Source organism: Triticum aestivum, chromosome 7B, assembly GCF_018294505.1.
Source record: "Triticum aestivum cultivar Chinese Spring chromosome 7B, IWGSC CS RefSeq v2.1, whole genome shotgun sequence".
Classification (NCBI taxonomy): domain Eukaryota; kingdom Viridiplantae; phylum Streptophyta; class Magnoliopsida; order Poales; family Poaceae; genus Triticum; species Triticum aestivum.
Genome location: NC_057813.1, coordinates 702,663,915 through 702,680,024, shown reverse-complemented (window position 1 = coordinate 702,680,024; position 16,110 = coordinate 702,663,915). Strand labels below are relative to the sequence as shown.

General features: G+C 44.7%; 1 long non-coding RNA gene and 1 pseudogene across 1 annotated transcript; one reads left to right on the top strand and one right to left on the bottom strand.

The window, feature by feature from the left end:
- Nucleotides 1-10,082: 10,082 nt before the first annotated feature.
- On the top strand, nt 10,083-13,315 carry LOC123162836 (uncharacterized methyltransferase At2g41040, chloroplastic-like; annotated as a pseudogene).
- Nucleotides 13,316-14,935: 1,620 nt separating this feature from the next.
- Nucleotides 14,936-15,783, bottom strand: LOC123159258 (uncharacterized). Its single transcript, XR_006479588.1, has 3 exons — nt 15,537-15,783; nt 15,068-15,176; nt 14,936-14,964 (listed from the first exon to the last, which is right to left on the bottom strand). It is a non-coding gene; the product is annotated as an uncharacterized lncRNA (long non-coding RNA).
- Between the last annotated feature and the right edge of the window lie 327 nt (nt 15,784-16,110).

Genomic DNA, 16,110 nt, shown 5'->3' with positions numbered 1-16,110 from the left:
TCTAACGCTTCCGCTTTCGATCTACAAGGGTATGTAGATTACACTCTCCCCTCTCGTTGCTATGCATCACCATGATCTTGCGTGTGCGTAGGATTTTTTTTAAATTACTACATTCCCCAACAGTGACATCCGAGCCTAGGTTTTATGCGTTGATGTTATTTGCACGAGTAGAACACAAGTGAGTTGTGGGCTATACAAGTCATACTGCTTACCAGCATGTCATACTTTGGTTCGGCGGTATTGTTGGATGAAGCGGCCCGGACCGACATTACGCGTACGCTTACGCGAGACTGGTTTTACCGACGTGCTTTGCACACAGGTGACTAGCGGGTGTCTATTTCTCCAACTTTAGTTGAACCAAGTGTGGCTACGCCCGGTCCCTGCGAAGGTTAAAACAACACTAACTTTACGAACTATCGTTGTGGTTTTGATGCGTAGGTAAGAATGGTTCTTGCTCAGCCCGTAGCAGCCACGTAAAATTTGCAACAACAAAGTAGAGGACGTCTAACTTGTTTTTGCAGGGCATGTTGTGATGTGATATGGTCAAGACGTGATGCTATATTTTATTGTATGAGATGATCATGTTTTGTAACCGAAGTTATCGGCAACTGGCAGGAGCTATATGGTTGTCGCTTTATTGTATGAAATGCAAACGCCCTGTAATTGCTTTACCTTATCACTAAGCGATAGCGATAGTCGTAGAAGCAATAGATGGCGTAACGACAATGATGCTACGATGGAGATCAAGGTGTCGCGCCGGTGATGATGGTGATCACGACAGTGCTTCGAAGATGGAGATCACAAGCACAAGATGATAATGGCCATATCATATCACTTATATTGATTGCATGTGATGTTTATCCTTTATGCATCTTATCTTGCTTTGATTGACGGTAGCATTTTAAGATGATCTCTCACTAAAATTTTCAAGAAGTGTTCTCCCTGAGTATGCACTGTTGTGAAAGTTCTTCATGCTGAGACACCACGTGATGATCGGGTGTGATAGGCTCTACGTTCAAATACAACGGGTGCAAAACAGTTGCACACGCGAAATACTCAGGTTAAAACTTGATGAGCCTAGCATATACAGATATGGCCTCGGAACACGGAGACCGAAAGGTCAAACGTGAATCATATAGTAGATATGATCAACATAGTGATGTTCACCATTGAAAACTACTCCATCTCACGTGATGATCGGACATGGTTTAGTTGATTTGGATCACGTGATCACTTATATGACTAGAGAGATGTCTGTCTAAGTGGGAGTTCTTAAGTAATATGATTAATTGAACTTAAATTTATCATGAACTTAGTACCTGATAATATTTTACTTGTCTATGTTTGTTGTAGATAGATGGCTTGTGCTGTTGTTCCGTTAAATTTTAATGCGTTCCTTGAGAAAGCTAAGTTGAAAGATGATGGTAGCAATTACACTGACTGGGTCCGTAACCTGAGGATTATCCTCATTGCTGCACAGAAGAATTACGTCCTCGAAGCACCACTGGGTGCCAGGCCTGCTGCAGATGCAACTGACGACGTTAAGAACGTCTGGCAGAGCAAAGCTGATGACTACTCGATAGTTCAGTGTGCCATGCTTTACGGCTTGGAACCGGGTCTTCAACGACGTTTTGAACGTCATGGAGCATATGAGATGTTCCAGGAGTTGAAGTTAATATTTCAAGCAAATGCCCGGATTGAGAGATATGAAGTCTCCAATAAGTTCTATTGTTGTAAGATGGAGGAGAATAGTTTGGTCAGTGAACACATACTCAGAATGTCTGGGTATAATAATCACTTGATTCAACTGGGAGTTAATCTTCCTGATGATAGTGTCATTGACAGAATTCTTCAATCACTGCCACCAAGCTACAAGAGCTTCGTGATGAACTATAATATGCAAGGGATGGACAAGACTATACCCGAGCTCTTCGCAATGCTAAAAGCTGCGGAGGTAGAAATCAAGAAGGAACATCAAGTGTTGATGGTCAATAAGACCACCAGTTTCAAGAAAAAGGGCAAAGGGAAGAAGAAGGGGAACTTCAAGAAAAACAGCAAACAAGTTGCTGCTGAAGAGAAGAAACCCAAGTCTGGACCTAAGCCTGAGATTGAGTGCTTCTACTGCAAGCAGACTGGACACTGGAAGCGGAACTGTCCCAAGTATTTGGCGGATAAGAAGGACGGCAAAGTGAACAAAGGTATATGTGATATACATATTATTGATGTGTACCTTACTAATGCTCGCAGTAGCACCTGGATATTTGATACTGGTTCTGTTGCTAATATTTGCAACACGAAATAGGGACTACGGAATAGGCGAAGATTGGCTAAGGACGAGGTGACGATGCGCGTGGGAAATGGTTCCAAAGTCAATGTGATCGCGGTCGGCACGCTACCTCTACATCTACCATCGGGATTAGTTTTAGACCTAAATAATTGTTTTTTGTGCCAGCGTTGAGCATGAACATTATATCTGGATCTTGTTTGATGTGAGACGGTTATTCATTTAAATCAGAGAATAATGGTTGTTCTATTTATATGAGTAATATCTTTTATGGTCATGCACACTTACAGAGTGGTCTATTTTTATTAAATCTCGATAGTAGTGATACACATATTCATAATGTTGAAGCCAAAAGATGCAGAGTTAATAATGATAGTGCAACTTATTTATGGCACCGCCGTTTAGGTCATATCGGTGTAAAGCGCATGAAGAAACTCCATACTGATGGACTTTTGGAATCACTTGATTATGAATCACTTGATACTTGCGAACCGTGCCTCATGGGCAAGATGACTAAAACGCCGTTCTCCGGAACTATGGAGCGAGCAACTGATTTGTTAGAAATCATACATACCGATGTATGCGGTCTAATGAATGTCGAAGCTCGTGGCGGGTATCATTATTTTATCACCTTCACGGATGATTTGAGCAGATATGGGTATATCTACTTGATGAAACACAAGTCTGAAACATTTAAAAAGTTCATAGAGTTTCAGAGTGAAGTAGAAAATCATCGTAACAAGAAAATAAAATTTCTACGATCTGATCGTGGAGGAGAATATTTGAGTTACGAGTTTGGTTTACATTTGAAACAATGCGGAATAGTTTCGCAACTCACGCCACCTAGAACACCACAACGAAATGGTGTGAACGAACGTCGTAATCGTACTTTACTAGATATGGTGCGATCTATGATGTCTCTTACTGATTTACCGCTATCGTTTTGGGGTTATGCTTTAGAGACGGCCGCATTCACGTTAAATAGGGCACCTTCAAAATCCGTTGAGACGACGCCTTATGAACTGTGGTTTGGAAAGAAACCGAAGTTGTCGTTTCTTAAAATTTGGGGCTGCGATGCTTATGTGAAGAAACTTCAACCGGATAAGCTCGAACCCAAATCGGAGAAATGTGTCTTCATAGGATACCCAAAAGAGACGATTGGGTACACCTTCTATCACAGATCTGAGGGCAAGATTTTCGTTGCTAAATTCAGATCCTTTCTAGAGAAGGAGTTTCTCTCGAAAGAAGTGAGTGGGAGGAAAGTAGAACTTGATGAGGTAATTGTACCTGCTCCGTTATTGGAAAGTAGTTCATCACATGAACCGGTTCCTGTGACAACTACACCAATTAGTGACGAAGCTAATGATATTGAGCATGAATCTTCAGATCAAGTTTCTACTGAACCTTGTAGGTCTACCAGAGTAAGATCCGCACCAGAGTGATACGGTAATCCTATTCTGAAAGTCATGTTACTTGACCATGGCGAACCTGCGAACTATGAGGAAGCGATGATGAGCCCAGATTCCGCAAAATGGTTAGAGGCCATGAAATCTGAGATGGGATCCATGTATGAGAACAAAGTATGGACTTTGGTTGACTTGCCCGATGATCGGCAAGCCATTGAGAATAAATGGATTTTTAAGAAGAAGACTGACGCTGATGGTAATATAACTGTCTATAAAGCTCGACTTGTTGCAAAAGGTTTTCGACAAGTTCAAGGGGTTGACTATGATGAGACTTTCTCACTCGTAGCAATGCTTAAGTCTGTCTGAATCATGTTAGCAATTGCTGCATTTTATGATTATGAAATTTGGCAAATGGATGTCAAAACTGCATTCTTGAATGGATTTCTGGAAGTCAGAAGGTTTTGTTGATCCAAAAGGTGCTAACAAAGTGTGCAAGCTCCAGCGATCCATTTATGGACTGGTGCAAGCATCTCGGAGTTGGAATAAACGCTTTGATAGTGTGATCAAAGCATATGGTTTTATACAAACTTTTGGAGAAGCCTGTATTTACAAGAAAGTGAGTGGGAGCTCTGTAGCATTTCTGATATTATATGTAGATGACATATTATTAATTGGAAATGATATAGAATTTCTGGATAGCATAAAGGGATACTTGAATAAAAGTTTTTCTATGAAAGACCTCGGTGAAGCTGCTTATATATTGGGCATCAAGATTTATAGAGATAGATCAAGACGCTTAATTGGACTTTGACAAAGCACATACCTTGATAAAGTTTTGAAAAAGTTCAAAATGGATCAGGCAAAGAAAGGGTTCTTGCCCGTGCTACAAGGTGTGAAGTTGAGTCAAACTCAATGCCCGACCACAGCAGAAGATAGAGAGAAAATGAAAGATGTTCCCTATGCTTCAGCCATAGGCTCTATCATGTATGCAATGCTGTGTACCAGACCTGACGTGTGCTTAGCTATAAGCTTGGCAGGAAGGTACCAAAGTAATCCAGGAGTGGATCACTGACAGCGGTCAAGAACATCCTGAAATACCTGAAAAGGACTAAGGATATGTTTCTCATATATGGAGGTGACAAAGAGGTAGTCGTAAATGGTTACATCGATGCAAGCTTTGACACTGATCCAAACGATTCTAAATCGCAAACCGGATACGTGTTTTTATTAAACGGTGGAGCTGTAAGTTGGTGCAGTTGTAAACAAAGCGTCGTGGCGGGATCTACATGTGAAGCGGAATACATAGTTGCTTCAGAAGCAGCAAATGAAGGAGTCTGGATGAAGGAGTTCATTTCCGATCTAGGTGTCATACCTAGTGCATTGGGACCAATGAAGATCTTCTGTGACAATACTGGTGCAATTGTCTTGGCAAAGGAATCCAGATTTCACAAGAGGACCAAGCACATCAAGAGACGCTTCAATTCCATCCGGGACCAAGTCCAGGTAGGAGACATAGAGATTTTCAAGATACATACGGATCTGAATGTTTCAGACCCATTGACTAAGCCTCTTCCACGAGCAAAACATGATCAACACCAAGACTCCATGGGTGTTAGAATCATTACTGTGTAATCTAGATTATTGACTCTATTGCAAGTGGGAGACTGAAGGAAATATGCCCTAGAGGCAATAATAAAGTTATTATTTATTTCCTCATATCATGATAAATGTTTATTATTCATGCTAGAATTGTATCAACCGGAAACATGATACATGTGTGAATACATAGACAAACATATAGTCACTAGTATGCCTCTACTTGACTGGCTCATTAATCAAAGATGGTTATATTTCCTAACCATAGACATGTGTTGTCATTTGATTAATGGGATCACATCATTAGGAGAATGATGTGATTGACATGACCCATTCCGTTAGACTAGCACTTGATCGTTTAGTATATTGCTATTGCTCTCTTCATGAATTATACATGTTCCTGTAACTATGAGATTATGCAACTCCCGTTTACCGGAGGAACACTTTGGGTGCTACCAAACATCACAACGTAACTGGGTGATTATAAAGGAGTACTACAGGTGTCTCCAAAGGTACATGTTGGGTTGGCGTATTTCGAGATTAGGTTTTTTCACTCCGATTGTCGGAGAGGTATCTCTGGGCCCTCTCGGTAATGCACATCACTATAAGCCTTGCAAGCAATGTAACTAATGAGTTAGTTACGGAATGATGCATTACGTAACGAGTAAAGAGACTTGCCAGTAACAAGATTGAACTAGGTATTGGATACCGACGATCAAATCTCGGGCAAGTAACATACCGATGACAAAGGGAACAACGTATGTTGTTATGCGGTTTGACCGATAAAGATCTTCGTAGAATATGTGGGAGCCAATATGAGCATCTAGGTTCCGCTATTGGTTATTGACCGAGAATAGTTCTAGGTCATGTCTACATTGTTCTCGAACCCGTAGGGTCCGCACGCTTAAGGTTTCGATGACAGTTATATTATGAGTTTATGAGTTTTGATGTACCGAAGGAGTTCGGAGTCCCGGATGAGATCGGGGACATGACAAGGAGTCTCGAAATGGTCGAGACGTAAAGATCGATATATTGGACGACTACATTCGGAGTTCGGAAAGGTTCCGAGTGATTCGGGTATTTTTTGGAGTACCAGAGAGTTACGGGAATTCGCCGGGGAGTATATGGGCCTTAATGGGCCATACGGGAATAGAGGAGAGAGGCCAAAAGGAAGGAGGCTTGCGCCCCCCTCTGGTCCGAATTGGACAAGGGGGGGGCAGCCCCCTTTTCCTTCTCAATCTCCTCCTCTTTTCTTCTCCAACAAGGAAAGGAGGAGTCCTACTCCCGGTGGGAGTAGGACTCCCCCCTTGGTGCGCCTCCTCCATGGGCCGGCCGCCTCCCCCCTTACTCCTATATATATGGGGTCAGGGGGCACCCCAAAGAGAACAACAATTGATCCTTGAGATCTATTAGTCGTGTGCGGTGCCCCCCTCCACCATAGTCCTCCTCGATAATATTGTAGCGGTGCTTAGGCGAAGCCCTACGACGGTAGAACATCAAGATCGTCACCACGCCGTCGTGCTGACGGAACTCTCCCTCGACACTCGGCTGGATCGGAGTTTGAGGGACGTCATCGAGCTGAACGTGTGCTAGAACTCGGAGGTGCCGTAGTTTCGGTGCTTGATCGGTCGGGCCGTGAAGACGTACGACTACATCAACCGCGTTGTTCTAACGCTTCCGCTTTCGATCTACAAGGGTATGTAGATTACACTCTCCCCTCTTGTTGCTATGCATCACCATGATCTTGCGTGTGCGTAGGAATATTTTTGAAATTACTACGTTCCCCAACACGGCGCCCCTCTGGGGACCCTATATATAGAGGTGGGGAGGGAGGGCAGCCGCACCCTTGCACTTGGCGCCTCCCTTCCCCCTTGCTACACCTTTCCCTCCCGCAGACGCTTGGCGAAGCCCTGCCGGGATCCCTGCTGCATCCACCACCACGCCGTCGTGCTGCTGGATCTTCATCAACCTCTCCTTCCCCCTTGCTGGATCAAGAAGGAGGAGACGTCACGCTGACCATACGTGTGTTGAACGCGGAGGTGCCGTCCGTTCGGCGCTAGGATCTCCGGTGATTTGGATCACGACGAGTACGACTCCCTCAACCCCGTTCCCTTGAACGCTTCCGCTCGATCTACAAGGGTATGTAGATGCACTCCTCTCTCTCGTTGCTAGATGAACTCCTAGATTGATTTGGTGAAACTGTAGATTTTTTTTATTTTCTGCAACATTCCCCAACACTACCGTGGGCACCCGCGGTACTACCGCCCTCGACATGTAGTACTACCGTGTGGGTGCGGATGTAAAAAATTATATCCGCGCCTACTACCGCGAAGCAGCGGTACTTGGCCATGGAGCCACGGTACTACGACTCCGAAGGAGCGGTACTACCGTGGGCTCCCGCGGTACTACCGCAAGTGCCTACGGTACTACCGCTCCAGGGAGCAGTACTACCGCAAGCTCAGCAACAGTAGTCCAGACACTCACATAGAGGATAAACGGGGAATGCTCCAAAGTGCAAGGGAAAGGAGGAGACAAGGAAGGAAACGTGTACGTGATGATTCCACCCGAACCTTTCCGACGCGGACCCCCTCTTAATAGTACGGCTCTCCTATGACTCAAATCCACCAAAAAGAAACGTAGAAAAACGCCGTCTTCAATAGTCTTCGAGGGGCACCGAACCGTCTTGTGCCTAGCGATGAAGCAACTGAGAAACTCAAGGCACACGATTAGTTCGCAAAAGCATTGTCATCAATCACCAAAACACTTAGGGATAAGTATGCCCTTACAGCCGCTACCCTGCCGATCCCGGTGCCGCCCAGCACCCACCACAGCTAGATAGGCCATTCCCCACCGGGAAAGAGAAGAGGTTTCGCCGTGGCAGCCTCTCCACCACTGTCTGGGCGATTTTTCCTGTGTTCCGGTAGCGCAGGGGCAGTGTATCGGCGGGTGTGCGCCCACCACGCTTGCAAGGTGTTCGACAATTTACCTGCCTGGCCCGGCGATGGACTCGAACGACGAGCAGGCGCTCGCGGCGTTGTTGGAGGAGGAAGCCGAAGCCACCGTCCAGGAGGAGGAGCATCTCATGGTCGTCGCCACCCTCGCCGGCCTGCTCGCGTGCAATGAGAAGCCGCGGCGAGGTGGCTCAGCGACGGGGCGGGTGAAAGAAAAGAATCAGCATCGTTTGGAAGGTTACTGCATTCTCTACTCCGACTACTTTGCCGACGCTCCATTGCACGGCGAGAAAACATTTCAGCGCCATTATCGGATGAACCGAAAGCTTTTCCTCAGGATTATGAATTCCATCCGGGAGTTCGATAGCTACTTCAAGTGCAAGAAGGATTGCATCAACACACTTGGATTCACCTCAATCTAGAAGTGCACGATAACTACGAGGATGCTTGCATATGGAGCTCCCGGTGATTCACTCGACGACTATGGGCGCATGACTGAGTCCACGACCATTGAGTATTTCTACAAGTTTTGCAGGGCAGTGGTGGCAGTGTTTGGACCGCAATATTTGCGATCATCCAATGCTGAACACACTGCTCGAATCCTAGCACGGAATGCAGCAAGAGGATTTCCTGGGATGCTTGGAAGCATCGACTGCATGCATTAGAAATGGAAGAACTGTCCATTTGCTTGGCAGGGTTGTACAAAGGCGCCAAAGGCGGTTGCAGTGTGGTACTTGAGGCAGTGGCCACACATGACCTCTGGATTTGGCACTCTTTCTTTGGGATGCCAGGAACTCACAATGACATCAACGTCCTGAAGTGCTCCCCTGTCTTTGCGAAGCTTGTTGAAGGTCATTCTCCTCCGGTGAACTTCGTGGTCAATGGGCGGCACTACAACAAGGGATACTACCTAGCTGATGGCATCTATTCGAGATGGACATTTGTGAAGACTATCTCAAACGCTGTGCTAGGAGGCAAGAAGTCCCACTTTGCCAAGGCTTAGGAGGCTTGCAGAAGGATGTCGAGCGAGCATTTGGTGTGCTCCAATCTCGATTTGCTGTTGTCCGGTACCCTGCTCCGACCTGGTCGAAAGATCAAATTTGGAAGATCATGGCTTAATGTGTTATCTTGCACAATATGATCATTGAGAGCGAGCAGGAAGAGCCAATGTTTGACACTGAACCATACTACAGGCAGGTTCCTCTTGCCCAAGTTGATCACCAGCTACCGGCAACCTGGACTGCCTACCTCAATATGCTTCAGGAGATCCGGGACCCACAGGTGCATCAACAACTGTAGCAGGATCTGATGGAGCGCCTATGGAGGATCACTGACGATGCCTAGCTCGATGTGTGATGAAATATGAGTTTTTATTTGTCAAACTATATAATTTGTATTGAACTATTTGATTTTTATTGATTTTCTGTGATGAACTATGTGATAAAAAATTATTTATGTTGAGAATTCACGCCGAACCATGCCGAATATGGGCTGACTCGCGCCGATACGGACCATTTTTCGCCGAAAGTGGGCCGAAAAAATGAGCCGACATAAGCGTCTGGGCGTCTGGGGGCAACGGCTGGGTGCCCAACCGCCCCAGAGCCGATTATACCGCCGGCTCGCCCTGGGGCGGCGATTTTTATGCCTCCTCGAGGTGCCAACGGCGGGAGATGCTCTAATTACCCAAACCCAAAGGCTCGGGAGGTGACCGATCTGCAATCTAGCCGGTCGACCGACGTCGAGTGCTGCCCATCTAAAAACGGAAAATCCTGACACAACGGGCAAGGCGCGAACGGACGGGGCTGGCGCCACGCCTTGAGCCCACCACCACCACGAGCTTACCAAAGAGCATTTCTTTCCTTCACTTCCATTCCCCGGCGCGTCTCCAGGCTGGTTGCAATTGCTCTGCATCTCCGCGTCGGCGTCGCCCATGGAGCTCGCGGTGAGAGCCGCGGCGGCTTCCTGCTCCTCCTCCCCGTCGCTCCATCCCCCACGCGTTCCCTGCCGCCTTGTCCGCAGCCCAGGCCTTCCGCTGCCGGCTCGCCGGGTGGCCGTCGCCGCGGCGGCTATCGCCCTCGACCCGGTACGTACCTGCGCCACTAGCTGATTCTCATCTCAGGAGAAGCAAGATAACGCGTTGTGTGTGCTAGAAAAAGGGGGAACGATTGTCGCACAACAAGTGTTCGGTGTTATGTCTAGGCGGGGCTTTGGCAGGAACCAGGCTCTGTATTTGCTCGAAAAGTAATCAATTGAGTCGAGATAGATGTAAGTTTAGCAGAGCTTTTCAGTTTGGGGAGATGATGTCTGAGTCATGGCCTGCACTGCACCAGATGCAAAGATTGAACCTCGCATGGTAGATTAGTGACTCAGCTAAATGGTTATATGGCTGCTGCTGATATCCGTATTTCTGTTGTCTTACATGCATAGGATGATTGGCCTCTGCAATCTAGCTTCCACTATTTAACTCTGAAGAGCTAATCTTGCTAGCAAGCGGTCGTGTATGCTTCAGAAAGAAGCAGCCTGTTTAATACTCCTAGCATAGTTTACAGTCGCGTTAAGTGTAAGCATTTGATGTTATGCCAAGGTTGGACTTTATTTCTACCATGTGAAACTGATGATCACTATGCAAACAGTTACAGGAGATGAAAACCGAGCAGAATAATGTTTCAAAAACTGAGGTCTTTGCGTGTGCCCTGTTTGCTATGAACCGCTGATAAGGAAAGGGCCGCCAGGCATGAACTTGTACGTCTAAAGTCCATGAATTATCTTCATCTCTCATGCATATCTGTTGGCTGGATTAGGATTTATGTTGTTTGGCTTCTACACATGTCCCAGGCTGGCGATATATAGGTCCGGATTCAAGTGTTCAAAATGCAACAAGTCATTCACCAGCAAAGATGTCTTCTTGGATCTCACTGTCACCTCAGGAATGAAAGAATACAGTGAACTCAAGCCTGCCAGAACCGAGCTGTTCAGGAGCCCGCTCGTCTCCTTTCTTTACGAGAGGGGGTGGCGTCAGAACTTCAATCGGAGTGGCTTCCCTGGCCGCGATGAAGAGGTACATTTCTAGGACGCCTCACTCTTCTATTGCATAGACTTAAGTTGTTGCTGCTCGCTAAGTTCTTACATACCTGGCTTGTAAATGCATACATCCGTCGCAGGTAAGATTTGGTGCTTCATGTTTTGTTGTTGCAACAAAAAATGATCACCACTCTTTCATGTCTACATAATATTCATGTTTTTATGCATATAATTCTGATGTACCGTTGGTTTTATCAGTTCCAAATGGCTCAAGACTATTTCCAATCAGTCGCTGGTGGTATACTCGTTGATGTCAGCTGTGGCAGTGGCTTGTTTTCAAGGAAGTTTGCAAGCTCTGGGGCATACTCATCTGTGATTGCTTTGGACTTTTCTGAGAATATGCTCCGCCAATGCTATGACTACATCAAACAAGAAGAAACCCCTATGAACACGTGAGCTTTCCTTCGTGCTTATTTTGAGCGTTTCCTGCGAGGCTTGAAAATATGTCTTGCAACATCCAACTCTAACAAGCCGTCAAGTAGACAACTTGGGCCATCACAAATTTTTGTGTGGGAACTAGTGCTTTATTTTAGTTTAACAACATAAAAGATTACGATCTATGTGTTCAGCATGTAATTGAACGATATGTGATAATCTGCTCCCTCACTTCAATCTGTTACTACCTCAGAATGTTCTTTTTGTTTTAAGTACAGTACAGCAAATACTTACTGTTTTCTTCTTTTGGTTCTGCAGGAACCTCGCACTTGTAAGGGCTGATATTTCGAGGCTCCCTTTTGCTTCATGTTCAATTGATGCCATTCATGCTGGAGCCGCTATCCACTGTTGGCCATCCCCTTCAAATGCGGTACAGTACCTGTCTTGTTTTCACTTTTGATTCAATATTGTTCGTGGTTCATAACTTAACATATTAAAGCTAGTGTCTTCTGAATTACTATTTTATCCGCCAGAGTCCACTGAACAATTAGCCAATCCAGAAAGCTTAAACCACTTTCGGCATTACATGAGAAATAATGTTCTGTATTTCTGTTAATTATTGACCACTGAATGCATCTATAAAGTCAACCGCGATTTTAGTGCTTAGTTAGTTTGCTTTGAACAGCTTTGCGCAGGAACAGGGCATCTGACCTGCTTACCTATCTTTTTGTCATATAAACTTATTCATCACCATGACATCCCCCACTGCTGTTTGAAAACCAGATAGCTGAAATCAGCCGTGTGCTGAAGCCCGGTGGTGTATTTGTAGCGACAACCTTCTTATCCACCCCCACGAACAGCGGCCCGTTCTCTATTGACGCACTAAGGCCACTGAGACAGGTAAAAGAAGTCGTCGATCGTCTAGCACTACTACTTATGTTCTGCGTGGCAGAGGTTACCTAGCCTGATGCACCTTCTCTGCTATGTGCTGCAGATTGTTGGGCCAGTGAACAGCAGCTACAACTTCTTCACCGAAGGAGAGCTGGAAGACCTGTGCACATCCTGTGGCCTGATCAACTACAGCAGCAAGGTGCAGAGGTCATTCATCATGTTCTCCGGGCAAAAGCCATAGCTGAGTACCATATCCAGAATTTCTCTGTATAGCCAGCCACGGTATATATATATATATATAGCTGTCCTTTTTTTTTACGGGTATATGTATAGCTGTTATGGTTAAATCAGGTGGTGAGAATGTAACTTAAACCACATTAGGCAATTGAACCAAAATGCATGGTCTCTGACTCTGATGAACAATAGTAGCACTTCTTCAGGTTCAGGCATCGAGCAAAAGTTTTACACCTGAACAATTGTGTTGTTTCTGCACCATAAATAAACTTTAAGGTAACTGCTGAACTATAAACCTTTTATGGTATCCATTTCTAATTAAGCTTGATAACGACCTGAACATCTATTAAAATCTTCAAGGGTAAAGACTGAATTCCTTTCTAGAGAAGATCAAGAGGGACGTATCCTGAATGGATGAAACCCAAGAGAGTATCGGTGCAAACAATCACACCGGCTGAGTGTTTGACAGGATATCGTCATCAACCAATATGATTCCCAGGATGCACAACAAACCTCACCATACAGCAGCAAGAAAGCTACTACTCAGCCTGCAGGCTGTCCTCAGGGTACAAGCAGACATTCCGGCACCTCACGATCGCTCAAGGTACAAGCAGAGTGGTGAAGAAACCTGCTGTTTGGAGGCAGCGGCACCAAGCTTTTTTCAGGTCGAGGCGTGTCACAGGTGCCCGATTCGAGCTATCAACTGCATTATTCCTCGAGCAAAGTGAGACTGCTTGAAGCAGTGTGTGTTACTGGTGCATATCCATTCACCATTCATATCATAAGATCAAGCTAACTACAGCACTGTAGCAAACCTGGCAAGCCAACAGGTCGGAGGAGCGAGCGCTATTCCCATTCACAGGGCAGTTAGGCAGGAGATAGAAGCTGCTCCACCTAGATGGTTCAATCTACTCTCTACTCTCGACACACTTGATATGAAAGCCTATGCTTCACAGTTCTGGAAAATTAACAGAACTCTTGTTGCTGGGCCACTGCTACACCAAAAGTACTGTACGATGTTTCGCGTAGCACTCACGAGTGCAACTTCATTTTCGAGGGTAATCAGCTGCTAGCCTCTTAATCTTTTCGACGCAATCCTTATCTAGACGAGGCGTGATCCTTCTTTTCACATTTCCCTGGAATCCAAGAAATTTAAGAAATGAAAAATCAGTGGTGCTCCATGATGACTTTGATAAAGTTATGATACAAAATCTTATTTTTAGATGTGGGCCTGACCGTGAAGGCTTTCACTAGGTTTCTCCACTTATCCTGAAATATTAAACAAAACATAAAATTAGCATCTTTTACAATAAAATATATATAGATAAATAAAGATGAACAGAGAAAGTGTGAAATACAAAAAAAAAAACACTAAGCAGTGAGAGCATGTAATGCTTATGCTTTAGTGCAATTAATCACCGGTTGACTATACCTTAAGATGCACCGCTGTTCGAACTGATATTGGAAACCTTTCATTCTTCAACTTGGTCCATGGTCCAACCCCATATACAGATACGCCATCCACTAGTTCTTTCACCTCTTCAGATGTCCAATGGTCATTGTTTCTTCTGCTCCCATGTTTTTGGCCTTCACTTGCAGAACGCAAGTCCCGGGAGCATGGTTCTATGTTTATCGACCATGTTCCTCTCTCCCGTGCACTTCTCAGACGACCTCCATGCCACCAACCACTTTTTGGTATGTAATCTGAAGCACATAGCATATGTGTTTTACTACTTGAGATAATGACAAATGGTACATTGCAACAAATGGATCCTTCATAATTCATACCTAGTAGATTGCAGCCCCCCTCCTCGGGTGGTGTGGCGGTGGCCGCAAGCCTTTTGCTTCTCTGGTGACAAGGCGGCGGGTACATGGCCCCTCCTCCCTCTCCCATCTCCTCCTCTTCTCCTCCGCCGTTGAGAGTTGTGGTGGTAGGGGCCTCCTCTTTCTCGGGCATATGTGTTTGTATTGTCATGCCATGATCACTAGTTGGTGAATAAAATTTACATTCATTCTGCAATGATGAAACATATTTTCAATGCCATTTGCGACGTTCATTTGTTTTGCAAGTTTGTACTTTTAATGTGCGAAAATCTTGCCTCATGTGTTAGATTCGCCTCTTTTATATAAGTAGGAATGAATGCACCTGCATGGAATCATACATTATTTGGTTTCAATGTCGAACCATGGATAAATTGCTTGCTTGTATAACAAAGTTTGGAATAGACCACAACAATTAAACATCGTACCTTTCAGCCATCTGTCCAAATCATGGGGTCCTTCCAAGAGTGCTTGAAAGTCCATGGTGCCATCCATGGTGCCGTAATCCACATATGTTGAGTGCACTTCAATCTCCGCCTGCCATCAAGAACAACGAAATATATGTAGTTATTGTGTCGGGATTTCGACGATCCTTTTGTGAACTCTATATCCAAGTCAGATTTGGTAAGACTAAGAGGTGGGATCGTATATGAATTATGCTTGTTGACATATATTACATTCAGTTAAAATGAAGCTTGAATAAACCATGGAGTATGCTTCAATACTTTTGTTTGACCATTTTGGTTGGGCTTATACTCTTCTTTCAGATAACTTACGATTTATAGTTTAGACATATAGGCCGGCTCCACTTTTATATCGAAATATTGAAATAAAACCAAGCATCCAACTAGTCTCGTCTTTGACATAGATATGTGAACTGATCAACAAAGTCAATACCTGTTGTCTTGGGAGTGGATCGGCCAAGATGGGCGCCCAAATATCAACTTGTTCCATTGTGTCAGTGAGCAGCTACCACACTTCACTTGTCCAATGTAGGAAACTGAAATCACGGCTAGAGTCAATGTGTTTATTAATACTACATACTGTGAATGGATTGATGAAAAAAAATACTTGTTCCATCAAGTAATATATACTTCCTCTGTCCGGAAATGCTTGCTGGAGAAATGGATGTATCTAGAAGTATTTCTAGATACATTCATTTTTATCCACTTCCCCGACAAGTATTTTTGGATGAAGGAAGTACTTTACATGCATGCACGATAAATCCAGGTATACACTTCATTTTTATACTTAATTATTTATATTCATTTGTTGTTTTGTATCGCTGACCAAAAAATATAATAGATGCATGTGTATGCACTGCACAGTCAATAATCTCACCTAGCAGGATGGTATACTGCAGTGCAAACTATTCTACTCTTTTTTATAGCATGCAAACAATTCTACTACCTCCATAGTAGCGGCGTTTTGAATCTCCATCACCACTATGATGCACTGGCTGAGCTTCCTG